The sequence below is a fragment of the Hetaerina americana genome, unplaced genomic scaffold (genome assembly GCF_022747635.1).
Source record: "Hetaerina americana unplaced genomic scaffold, ioHetAmer1.1.p SCAF_4, whole genome shotgun sequence".
Classification (NCBI taxonomy): domain Eukaryota; kingdom Metazoa; phylum Arthropoda; class Insecta; order Odonata; family Calopterygidae; genus Hetaerina; species Hetaerina americana.
In genome coordinates, this window is record NW_027286985.1 from 75896336 (window position 1) to 75907655 (window position 11320).

At 38.9% G+C, this 11320-nt stretch overlaps 1 protein-coding gene across 1 annotated transcript in view; it reads left to right on the forward strand.

Moving 5' to 3' along the window:
• The window catches only part of LOC139692481 (tectonic-2-like), a 245133-nt gene extending 237682 nt beyond the window's left edge, over window positions 1-7451 (forward strand). The window contains exon 7 of the mRNA XM_071590698.1: window positions 7149-7451. The gene's annotated coding sequence lies outside the window, so the exon portion shown is untranslated. The remainder of the gene's footprint in view (window positions 1-7148) is intronic.
• Window positions 7452-11320: the final 3869 nt, after the last annotated feature.

The following is an 11320-nucleotide window of genomic DNA, read 5'->3' on the forward strand; positions in this document are numbered from 1 at the left end:
CAAATCCCACTATTGTAAGCTAAGCCGTCCTTTCACACGGAAAATCAGAAAGGAATAAAAAGTATCACTTAAACTCGATCATTTTTTTGTCTTGCAATTTGAAACAATTTTAAACACTAATCACAACTAACTTTATCAGCAGGCAATCGCTCACCCCATGCTCATTGCCTATTTCATGATCCAGGGCCCACTATTCGTCACCAGACCTAACACACCAAAAATTTCCTTCGGCTCAAAAAAGGCTACTTTATTATGCAAATTGAAGTCACTGACCTACTTAACTAACAAAAAAGTCCACTAGCTATTTAAGAAAATCATTCAAGACACCGACCCCCCTCTCCCACATCAGGTGACTAATGATGGCCAGCCTGTTGAATTAGAGGTACTTCTAAATTGATATTGACAACATCTGCATGAATTTAAAATTAGTAATGTGCTGCTCTGATATGTTATTTGCGATCAATGGTAACCCGAGCCATTAATCATTCTCTTTTCATGTTCCATTTATGTCATAACGAGTGAAACAAGTGAGTAATGCAGAGGCTTTGAAGTTTAAATTTAGTGATATTGGAGTTATTTCAAATGGTTTTATTTCTCTTTCCTCCACTATTCTTCCTTTTCGAGCTTTAGCTTCAGTAGAAGGTCATCAGATTAGATGTAATATTATCTAGAAAATTCTTAAATGTAGCGTGCTAATATTCCTTTCTTTTCAATCCAGTTAATACGTCTCAATTCCAATTCCTAAACCGTCTACCTTGCCTTTTCTTTTTGAATTGGTCGCTGCACTTCATAACAACTAAATATCGACCGCAAAATTGAGACCACTTCTGCTCTCAGGAATCTATGCAAATTGATCACGCTGTTCCTAAATCTTTGTCTAACCACAATATGATCTAACAGATACATTTCAGAGTAACCCTGCATTTTCCATGTATACTCACGTCTTTTGGGGTCTCTAAACTAAGTGTTGGTGATGACTAGCCCGTCTTATGCAGAATTCAATGGCTTTCTCTCCATTAACAGCCCACCTATCTAAACTGTAATAGCCTACCTTATACCCATCTTTTCCTTCGCCTACTGTTGCATCCTGAACCACCATCACTAATTTTCCTAAAAAATCTTATTAATCCTTTTCCTAAAATATCACTAATAAAAATACTTTCCTCCAGGAGCATCCGCGATTGTATCCTCTAAACTAATCGTATTCCCTATCGACTTCTTCCTCCATATGATTGCTTGGTGACATATATACATGAACAATGACTGAGTCTTCCAAATCCCGGTTCTGCTTTTAATTGACCTGGGTAAAATTCTATCCGTTGCTCGTTCTATAATTCTATCGTTCTTGCTCTTTGTTGACTACAATCCTTCCTACATTTTTATTCAATATTATGGCAACCCCTCGTCGGCTCTCGTCCCCTCTGCTGTAAATTATTCTATAACTATCACTCCAGTAATCCCCGCTATCCTTCCATCTCACCTCACAAGTGCATAGTCATAAATCACAGAAATGGAATGTGTAGACTCGATTAAATACCTAGGCGTTACCCACACTCAAGACCTCGTAGTAGTTTTTAGGGGAGGCGGCCGACAGTTGAGGTCATTTGCGCCAAAGGGGATGGACAGGAAAGGATGAAGGGTGGAGAGAAAGCCGGCGTCGGCATTAGCCACCTCTTTACGAAAGGCGCCAAGGGGTCCGCAGTTAAACGTCCCATCCGACGGACGGGGTACTCACTCAAAGTGCCCTCCTCAAAGCACCTCAAGTAGGGATCGAGATACCTCTGAAAAATATTCAACATCGCCGGGATTTGAACCCGTGGCCTCAGGGTGAGAAGCCAGTGCGTTAGCCGCAGCACCATCTCGATCACTATCTTACTTCGTCAAAGAAAAGAAAAACCAAGAGTAAATCGGGTAACGCTCGTGATCTAACCGCAACTACGATGTTATTATCTTTGAAATGCCCCAATAGCTTTACATACCTAACCCTAGAGGAGCTAGGTATGTAAAACGTTGTTATGATAAACTTAGTGGTATATTGAAAATATTAGAGCTGGGAATCACCCACAGAGCGAAGGTTAAATTAAAGATTAAATCTCTTGCATTAATTCGAAAGACGTCTCTTTAGCAGTGATGAGGAAATGTATTATTACCCCCATCGAACCATGGTAGGAGAGATCATGTCAATAAAATTAGAGAGATCAAGTGTAGAATAGATGGTTTTAAGATGTAATTTTTAAATGTTACGTGACATTAACGTGACAAAAATAATTAAACGATAAGGGATGAGAATAATATTGTCCGACCGCAGTGCCATTTCTTTGTCAATACTAGCATTCAGGTATACTATATATAATTCTTGCTCCCAGGCTGAAACGTATGCGGCGAAAGTCTTCGAGATGGCTGGGCGCCTCTTGGGTAAAAAATCACGACTTTTATCGACAAGAAGTCTCATGCTGAACTCCGGTCGATCTGAATTTTGATTAACAAGCGATAATGTAGTGTCTTAATTGTTTCCATGTATTCTATTCGGTAGAAAAAGGGCATGTGAGAGCATAATGCTCTCTGGTCTGAATGTGAGAGCATTATGCTCTCACATTCAGACCAGTATGCTCTCATTTGTGCTTGTATACTACACTGTGGATTTTGATTGAATTGTAATTGGCGAAGCACGATTTTTTTCATTCCGTTCTTTGTATCATGCATTGGAATGTTCAGAAACGTTATGCCCGGATTTTGAAGAGATGACTTTGGAGGACAAAGCGAAAGAATTACGGAAAAAAGAGGTCCCACTTCTAATCTTCTTTCACAATATATTAACGTGACGAAATCCAATTGACTGGGAGTGGATAGGCCTCGGACACCCGTTTTCACGAAATCCAGGGCCGAAAAGGAATATTACTCCCTGGTCCATACCGGATCACCAAAACCGGGTTGGGAACCAGAGCGCTCAATCTCCGGGACCCCTTTCTCTCACTTACGCGTCTCCAGGCGCGGCAAACACCCATGTGGATCGCAGGCTGGTATGGTCGTACGCAGACAGTATCTATTAGATTGTTTGGAAGTATCCCTTTCTTATTAGGGGTTGGTTTTCGGGTATAGCTCCCCGCCTTTTTATTCGCCTCTTATGACAGGCAGGAACACTGTGGAAGAATTCTCAATCCCCCTACCCTCATGCGGGTAGGGGGATTGAGACCAACTAAAGAGATGATAGAGTCGCCGCGAAAGAGGAATTGAATGCTCCCCAAGGATACCCCAGTGCACTGTACAGTCCGTCGGTTGGAACGCAGTTGACTCATCGCACTTCCGAGGCGGTATTGGCAATGCTGCTACACCTGCCCCTCAACCCTCCCTCCCCCTCTCCTCTGACACTCCTTCCAAACCACCCTCCCCTTAATGTACAAGGTGCCATGACTTTATGTAATAAACTCAAAGAAAACTAAGGAAATATTAAGGTTCATACTACCCACTGAGGAATAGTAGTTGCCAAAACATTTACGTATTTTACCGAGTTCCTGGTGAAATATTCCTTACAGCAATTGATCGCCAATTTAATTGGAACTTACGAATCATTTTCCAGGTCGCAAGTCATTAGCATCTTTATTGGGCTCGTTTCCTTACACGTGTGTTACGGTATGTATTTGTATAGCCATGGAGTAATAATGAGACCCAAGTCTGGATTCACTGAATGGTCACACGATGGCTCGTTTAATGACGCGCGCGAATTTCTGGAGGGGCACGCTATTGCATCGTTGGCTGGTGGTCTTGGAGGCAGGTGTACGTGCACTCGGCATTCAAGCTTTCAGCGAGGAAGGGAGCTGCAGGACTCCAGTTCGCTCCAGTGCAAAGCCCCTGCGAAGATACGCGAAATGCGCACATTCGGAATTGAAATGGGCTAACTATTCCCTCCGCCTCCTTTTCCATCGCCCCAATTCGATTTCACTCTCTCTTGTACGAAGTCTCCCCCCTAGCCTCCCCCGCCTTCCCCCCAAAGTTCCCCCTTACTTGCCGACGGGCATTTGGTCTCGTTAGTTCGCCACGAGAGCCGGGATGAGCCAGCCGACCGAAGCGGATGGGCTCCTCGCTTTACTGGAGTGCGTGGAGCCCGCGAGTGCATAACGTCGAGGCACTCTGGAAAAGACAGCGGTCGATATCACGGGCAGCTCTATGTCATTGGTGAGTGGCGATTTCGTGCAAGCATTCTGGGGGAGATCAAGCTTCTTCACAACGTGTTCATTGTACCAAGTTCCTTATTTTCAGCTTTCGAATATCTACATCTCAGAGCCAGTCACCAAAATTGATGGTTGAATGTTGGTAAGTATGTATTCTGCCTACAAAAATTATTTTGAAATGTGCTTTTTCTTACTGGCTTCCGTATATACATTCACGGAGCAAAGGGTTGAAGTACTTGGCGAATCCGATCTTCAGTTTGACTCATTTGTTGTAGGTTATTGTCCTGGGGATGTATTAATGATTGTCCCGTGATTGTCTTAACTAGGAATCGGCATGTTACAGTGGGTAACGTACTGGCTTCCCACCCAGAGGTTCCTAGTTTGAATCCTAGAGGCGGCAGGTATCTTTCAGTGGTTTCTCGATCTGTACAATGAAGGTTCTTTGTGGTCACTTTTGAATAAGTACACCATCCGTCGTTAGGGACGTTAAACTTAGGACCCCTTGGCGCCTTTCGTTAAGAGTAGTTCAATGCCGACACAGAGTTTCTCTCCATCCTTCCTTTCTCATCCACCCCTAATGGCGCTAATGACCTCGGCTTTCGACCAACTCCCCCAAAATTACAAATATTGTCAATCGATCCTCGGAAATACCAAAGTCGCAGTCACGACCGCGGTAGCTTCCAATTCTGTTTGCACACACATTAGCATTTCGATTTGCGATGCCCTATTATTCGTCATTGTAGACCCACCATTTATAATGATTACATTCTGGTCTACCCCTCGCTTAGTGTGTGATTCGAAATGGGGAGGCACGGCAGATTCGATCGCGTGCTAAGTGGACAAAATAATTCAACCTGAATTTTGTAGTTCATTCTTTCGTACGTGACGGTGGCACCTTGATTAGAATCCCGTTTGCCATCCCAGCACAAGGGCTGTTCGCTCCAAACTAGCATCGGGTTTGCGGGTGACTGGAATGTATTTCCCAGGAATCCTTATAAGGAAAACAAAGCAACCGTCCTGGCGCGTTGGAGCTCGGTGAAATTAGCCACCAATTCTTTAATTTTTTCAGTCTTGAAAAAATACTATTTTGATAATGCTTTCTCTGCAGATACGCTTCAGATGAGGTCACTTTTAGGCTGAAACAAGCAAAGTTTGCGTCGCCAATTCATCTTAGGCCTATTGCAGGAAAATCACCTCAAAAAATGTCCACCTGCTGCGGAGAGGAGTAAATATGGGTAAAATCTTGTAACTCACGGTTGCTCTAGCTCTCCTGAGACAATTTGCTAAATATTTTCACTCAATTTCCCGAGTATGTTAAGTGCAATGATGAACCATTTATATTGTCTTAGCATGTAGAAATGACGTAAATATTCACACTAACAGAGCCGAGAATTAAATTTTCTGCTGTGATGGAGACATTCTGGTGTTGATGTTTGCTGATGATTTTCCTCCTGATATGCATATTAGGTCACTTCTGTGAAAGCTGTGATGCTTAATGGTTGCCAGGTATTCCACCCCACAAGTTTAACATCTACTTTCAATTTCATCCAAAGTATCAACTCTTTCCCTTCATTCTGCCTTTTGATCTAAAATGCCTTTAAATTTACTTGAAAGCATTATTTTCTAAAATTAATCGACAGTGATGCAAATTGACTTAAGCTGTTGACGCACCTTTAAAACCTAAAACTAACGAACTCCTTCTACTTAACATACCCAGCATTCTCCCTTCTTTCGCACACGTTGAATTTTTATTTCCAGTATGCCCTGCAATAATTCCCACTCTCTTCAAATTATTCCCAAAAAAAACTCCCCCCCCCCTCCCCTAGCATGCAGCAATTTTTTTTCAATTTCATTGCCATTTGATTTTTTTCCCATCTCCACACCAGTTCTTAAGCTTCTGATGTATGCTCATCCACTGGCATTAGCAATTGTTTTAGTGATGATATAACACAATTTGTTTAAGTGCTACTTTCATCTGTTAAAGGATATTAAGAAATGCATATTTTAAGATTGATAACTGGCGAGATGTTTCCTTAATTCTATCACTGTTTTACCTCTCCTGCCTTGGACTCACCCAACACACTACTTTCATTCTGTCCTTAATCTCGCATCCCAATCTTTTTCATTCCTTGGTTCATATCTGGTCACTTTTTTGGATATAAATCTCACATGGGCAGGTGAAGAGGGTGGAAGGGGAGGCTAAGCAGTGGCTGGAGATCCTATAGAAAAAACTAAGAGTCCATCAATAAGTCTGTAAAAACGTGTTTTGAACTAAATTATTACCCCAGGTGACTTTCCGTTAAGGAAACCTATTTCATACAGTAAAATGTTTTTCTATATTCCATTGTCTCCTGTCAATTTCTTGAAAGAAAAGATTCCATTGTTATTTTAACTTAATCTTATAATTTTCACATTCATATAACAATTAAATATATTTTGAAATCTTTGAAATATGAATGCTTAAAAAATTCATTTGATCAACATGGGCAAACATAATAATTCATTTTTCAAATTTATTACATGGTATTTGACTGATTGTATAGTTTTTATTTCAGCAAGCAATTCTTAACCATTGTTTATCACAAATATATTCATTTAAGGGTGTTCTACCTATTAGTTTTAGACAGAAGAATAAAATATTGAAACTAAGTGAAGTAGCAGCAGTTGCTAATTGAAAATTTTCCAATGAATTGTTATGGATGAATTGCTTCTAAATACTTTTTCACTGATATACCATTTGTATGAAATTCATTTTCATCTTAATTAAAGCTTAATTCTCTTATAGTTCAATGTGGTTTTATGTATTGATTTAAAGTGAAATGTTTCCATTTTTTAAGGGGATCATTCAATCTTAAACCAGTAAACATTTCTTTAGCCCTTTTGAACACAAGTATTTATATTTTTGCTTGAAACTCCAAAAGTGGTTTTAAAAAACCACATTAACTTCAAATTTATGATCCTTTCAATTGTTTCCTTCAGGTCTTCCATTGGATGCTTATGATAGGTGAGCAGAGGAGCAGCCATGGGAATCAAGGTTGATCAGCAAGCTTTTCTCACTGAAGGAAATAAGGAACAAAGATGTACTTTCTGGTACCAAGATGGACAGTGCCGTCAGCATTTGAGTGCACTTCATATGGGTGTTGGCCTTAACTCGAGGCCTCTGAATAGATGGCTACTCCAGCACTGTAAACTTTGTGGATAGTGGCTATGAGGGAATTTCAGTGAAATGTTTTTGTTACAAAAGGATATTTGGAATACTGATACAATTTGTAATACAAATGTATCTCAACTAATGTATGCATGAATAATAAAGATGAAAGAAACAATAATGAATGTTTAATTTTTATATATTTCTGTGTAACTTTTGAATGACTTGTTTTGCCTTACTTTGCTGCTAAACAATTAAAAAAGAATTCAGCTAACAAATCTTTTTTGAGGTTAAAACCTTATAAAAATGTCGATTTGTGTCCCTGCAGTACAAACTGAGTATGACTATATTCTAATAATCTCCAAAAAATAATGGTAGTCTGAATAGATTTACACCCTCTGCCATATGGCAATGCGGGTAATTCAATTCATCGTGAATTAAAGCAAAATCATAAATGGTTATAGAGTTTAACTTGAACAGAATATCGGTATTTCCTGGAAATGTCCATTTGAAACAATATCGAATTGTTTCAAAGCCAAAAACACGTGAAATGGGCGTTATTTCAATTAAATATCAGCATGGAATAGTTTAGAAGCTTTACTTTTTGTAAACAAATATGTATTATGTGTAGCACAGGTATGAAAAGTTGCCTTAATCCGTGCGATGGTAGCCTAAAATGTTGTCGAATTATTCTATAGTAATTTTATTCTATCCTGCATAGTAACTTTGCGTGCACTCTGAACAATTGTTCTTTTGTTTTTAAGGTATAACTCGTGAACACGATAAACATATGAGCAACATTTTCGCACCGGGTCAAAAATTACGTCATGCACCGAACTGAGTGAAGTCCAATAAAAGTTAATTTGGTCTATCGCATGCGAAAAAGCATGGTATCGAATGTTTTCCAACAACCGGCTCACTCTTCAAAAAAGAGTAGCTCCATCGACGGCCAACCGCTCACGAGCCGTCTCGGAGTACGGAGAGGCCCAAGGTGAGGTGCTAAGCCTCCCTGAGAAAATATTTTCAAGTCCCGAGTCCACCCAGCGAAAAATATTCTAAGTCCAGAGCCCCTCCCCAGGCGAGAGAGGCGTCGAGGCAGGCAGATGCCTTGGATTCGTCGGGTGAGAGAGCTTTGCCGAGTTCGAGTTGATTTTGAGAAAAAAAAGGCCAAGTCCGTAGTTTTGCAGAACATAGTATAGTTCCGAGGTCTACTCAAATAAGAAACCTAGTAGCCTGGGGGATAAGAGGCAGATTACAGTGGCAAGACTATGGGATATGTTACATCGATTCACTTTTGCAGCCGAATTTTTTTTTTTGCAAAATATTTTCCATTCGCTAGTATGCACAAAATTGTCACCAGAGATTTTAACGGTAGGTTCAGGATGCCGCGGGAGATCAGGAAAACAATTAAATATTGAATATTTTTGTAAGAAGGGCTGCCATTTTTTCCGGCGCCCCGCCGCCCGGCCGGAAAAAATGGCAGCCCTTCTTACAAAAATATTCAATATTTAATTGTTTTCCTGATCTCCCGCGGCATCCTGAACCTACCGTCAAAATCTCTGGTGACACATTACTGAAAATTAATGAGCAAAAAAATTAATTAAAGGATTGGTTGAGGATCCTGCCAACAGATGGCGCATGCCTTCACTAGTTGAAACCACCTCAAATACCATCACATCCTAATACATACTTTTCCCACTGGAGTGTCCCACCAACTAGTAATTTCGTAATTCAATTTTTACATGGCCATACCCAATCCCATAATGCATTGTGGGATTTGCAATATTAATACATGCAATGCATTGTGGGTTCTCATTGCATGTTCTAGGGGAACCGTTCTAACTTGAGGCAAGGTTTACATACACCCACCCTTCCGATCACATTGCACAATGCTCAAATTAAAAATGGGGCGGCCGCCCTAATTGGTTGCAATGTATCAGTTAATGTTTAGTAATTTATGTAATTTTTTTATTTCAATGAAATGGCCGGTTGAGAAGTAGAGGAGTGTTTTATTTGATCCAAAAAAGCTTTAGTTAATAATAGAATTTTCCAAAAATTCTTGATCTCAACACAGTTTCAATGATGCAGTTGGTCTATGCAATGCTACCCATTGCATTGCCTGTAACTTTCACATGCTGCTTATTACTGCAGTCATAATAGTTATTTTAATTATACAAAAGAATTATCAATGATATTCAAAACCTTTATTAATTTCAAAATTAGAGAATACAAAAGCGTCATATAAGTGTAATTTCTTCTTAGGGAAAGTAGCTAACTAAATTATTTCAAACGGCTCCTTGCACTGGCTAAACCCATGTCCCTGATATTTCAGGGAAATATTACGGCATTTCCAATTAAGTTTCTTTGGCTTTCAGCCAAATTCAAATTAAGAATATTTAAAAGTGTTCACAGAATATTTTGTCTGCACAAAAATTTGAAGGATTAATTTACTCTCTTAAACCGTGACATGGGAAAATTATAACGCATGCTTACAATTGTACCAGAATATTATCTTTACAATACTATCCTTTCGTCATTTAGTCATATATTTAAATTATTTATGTTCACTTGTCAATATGATTCATATGAAAAACCTAATAACAATTCATTTGCTTTGTTGCACAGGCATAAGGAATTTAGCTTGAAATGAAATTCACAACTGCATATTATTAGCCCACTAACAAGGAAGTACAATGAATCATGGGAGAGAATGGGGGATTGCTGGGAATAATCCAGCAGGAAAGGTGGACGCAGACCTTTTTGATTAGCAATGGGGTGCTGAAAATTGTAATAGAGGGGAGAATGTTAGGCAAGGAAGGGATAGTAATAGCAGGGGCATATTAAAATGGAATAATTATGTATGCATGAATTGAAGAGAAGATTTTATTGTTTGCTGGGTTGTTTAGCCAGGCGAGGCAAAGATGTTATTGCTGTACTGTAGCTGGTTTTCATCATAAGCCTAACTTTACCGGTGGATTAGTGCAATAATTTTTATTACTAGACATGTTAAAAAAACAGGAAAATGTAGTAATCAAATGAAAATAAGGTACCAAGGAACTTAAAATAAAAAGATTTTAATCAAGGAGTAGGTTTGATTTGTATGGAATCTGATATTCAAAACAACGATTACTAAGTGAGTAACTGTTGATCAAAACTGTTTACGAGCAGTAATTTATTGGACCAGCTTTACCTGCCAATTACAGAACATTATACCAACGTAAGGATTAAAATCTTAATTTATCGGGAATTATTTTGGAAACTTGTTCGCCAAAAAAAAATGTGACACAAAGTAGGAGTACATAATACTATATTAATTCAAAATGTAATCAATACTCTTCATATTTCATTGCACCTCTCCATTCTGATTCAATTATGCACTTTGAAGATTTAGAATTTGGACTATAGGAAACTAAAGTGGAGAGGAACAGAAGAGAGACAAAGCCTTTGGAAGGATTGGAGAACAATCTTTATGCCTGGCAACTGTTTATTGAAAGAAACATTTGAAATAAAGATCAAATTGAAGCATTATATCAGTGAGTGATGAAGACCCTTTGGGATTCATGGTTCTTATATGGCCATTTCGTAGGGCCACTACATTACAGATTCTTTACTATGGTTACTTTATTGCAATAAACTCCGTGTTTGTTTACTGTTATCCAGCTTGAATGATTTTAAACATTAAATCACTTCAATTTAATCAGCTGAAGTTCATATTTTCAACCACAGGCATCAGGCAACCTACCTTTCTGTTCATTTGGTCAAACATTTGCTGCTGGTTTCTGGCAGTTAAAAAAAATGGCTGCCTGTTAAATATTTTAAAAAATTTAATTACTCCACAAATAAAAAGGGAAAGTCTTTATTCACATGTTTCATGTTTAATATTGGACAACATCAAATAGGGATAAATATATCAATTATAAAAACAAAAGGAATAATCAAGCCACATAATTAAAAATTACTAAATATTTGAATGCTAGGCACCACTGTGATTAAAACAAAACAT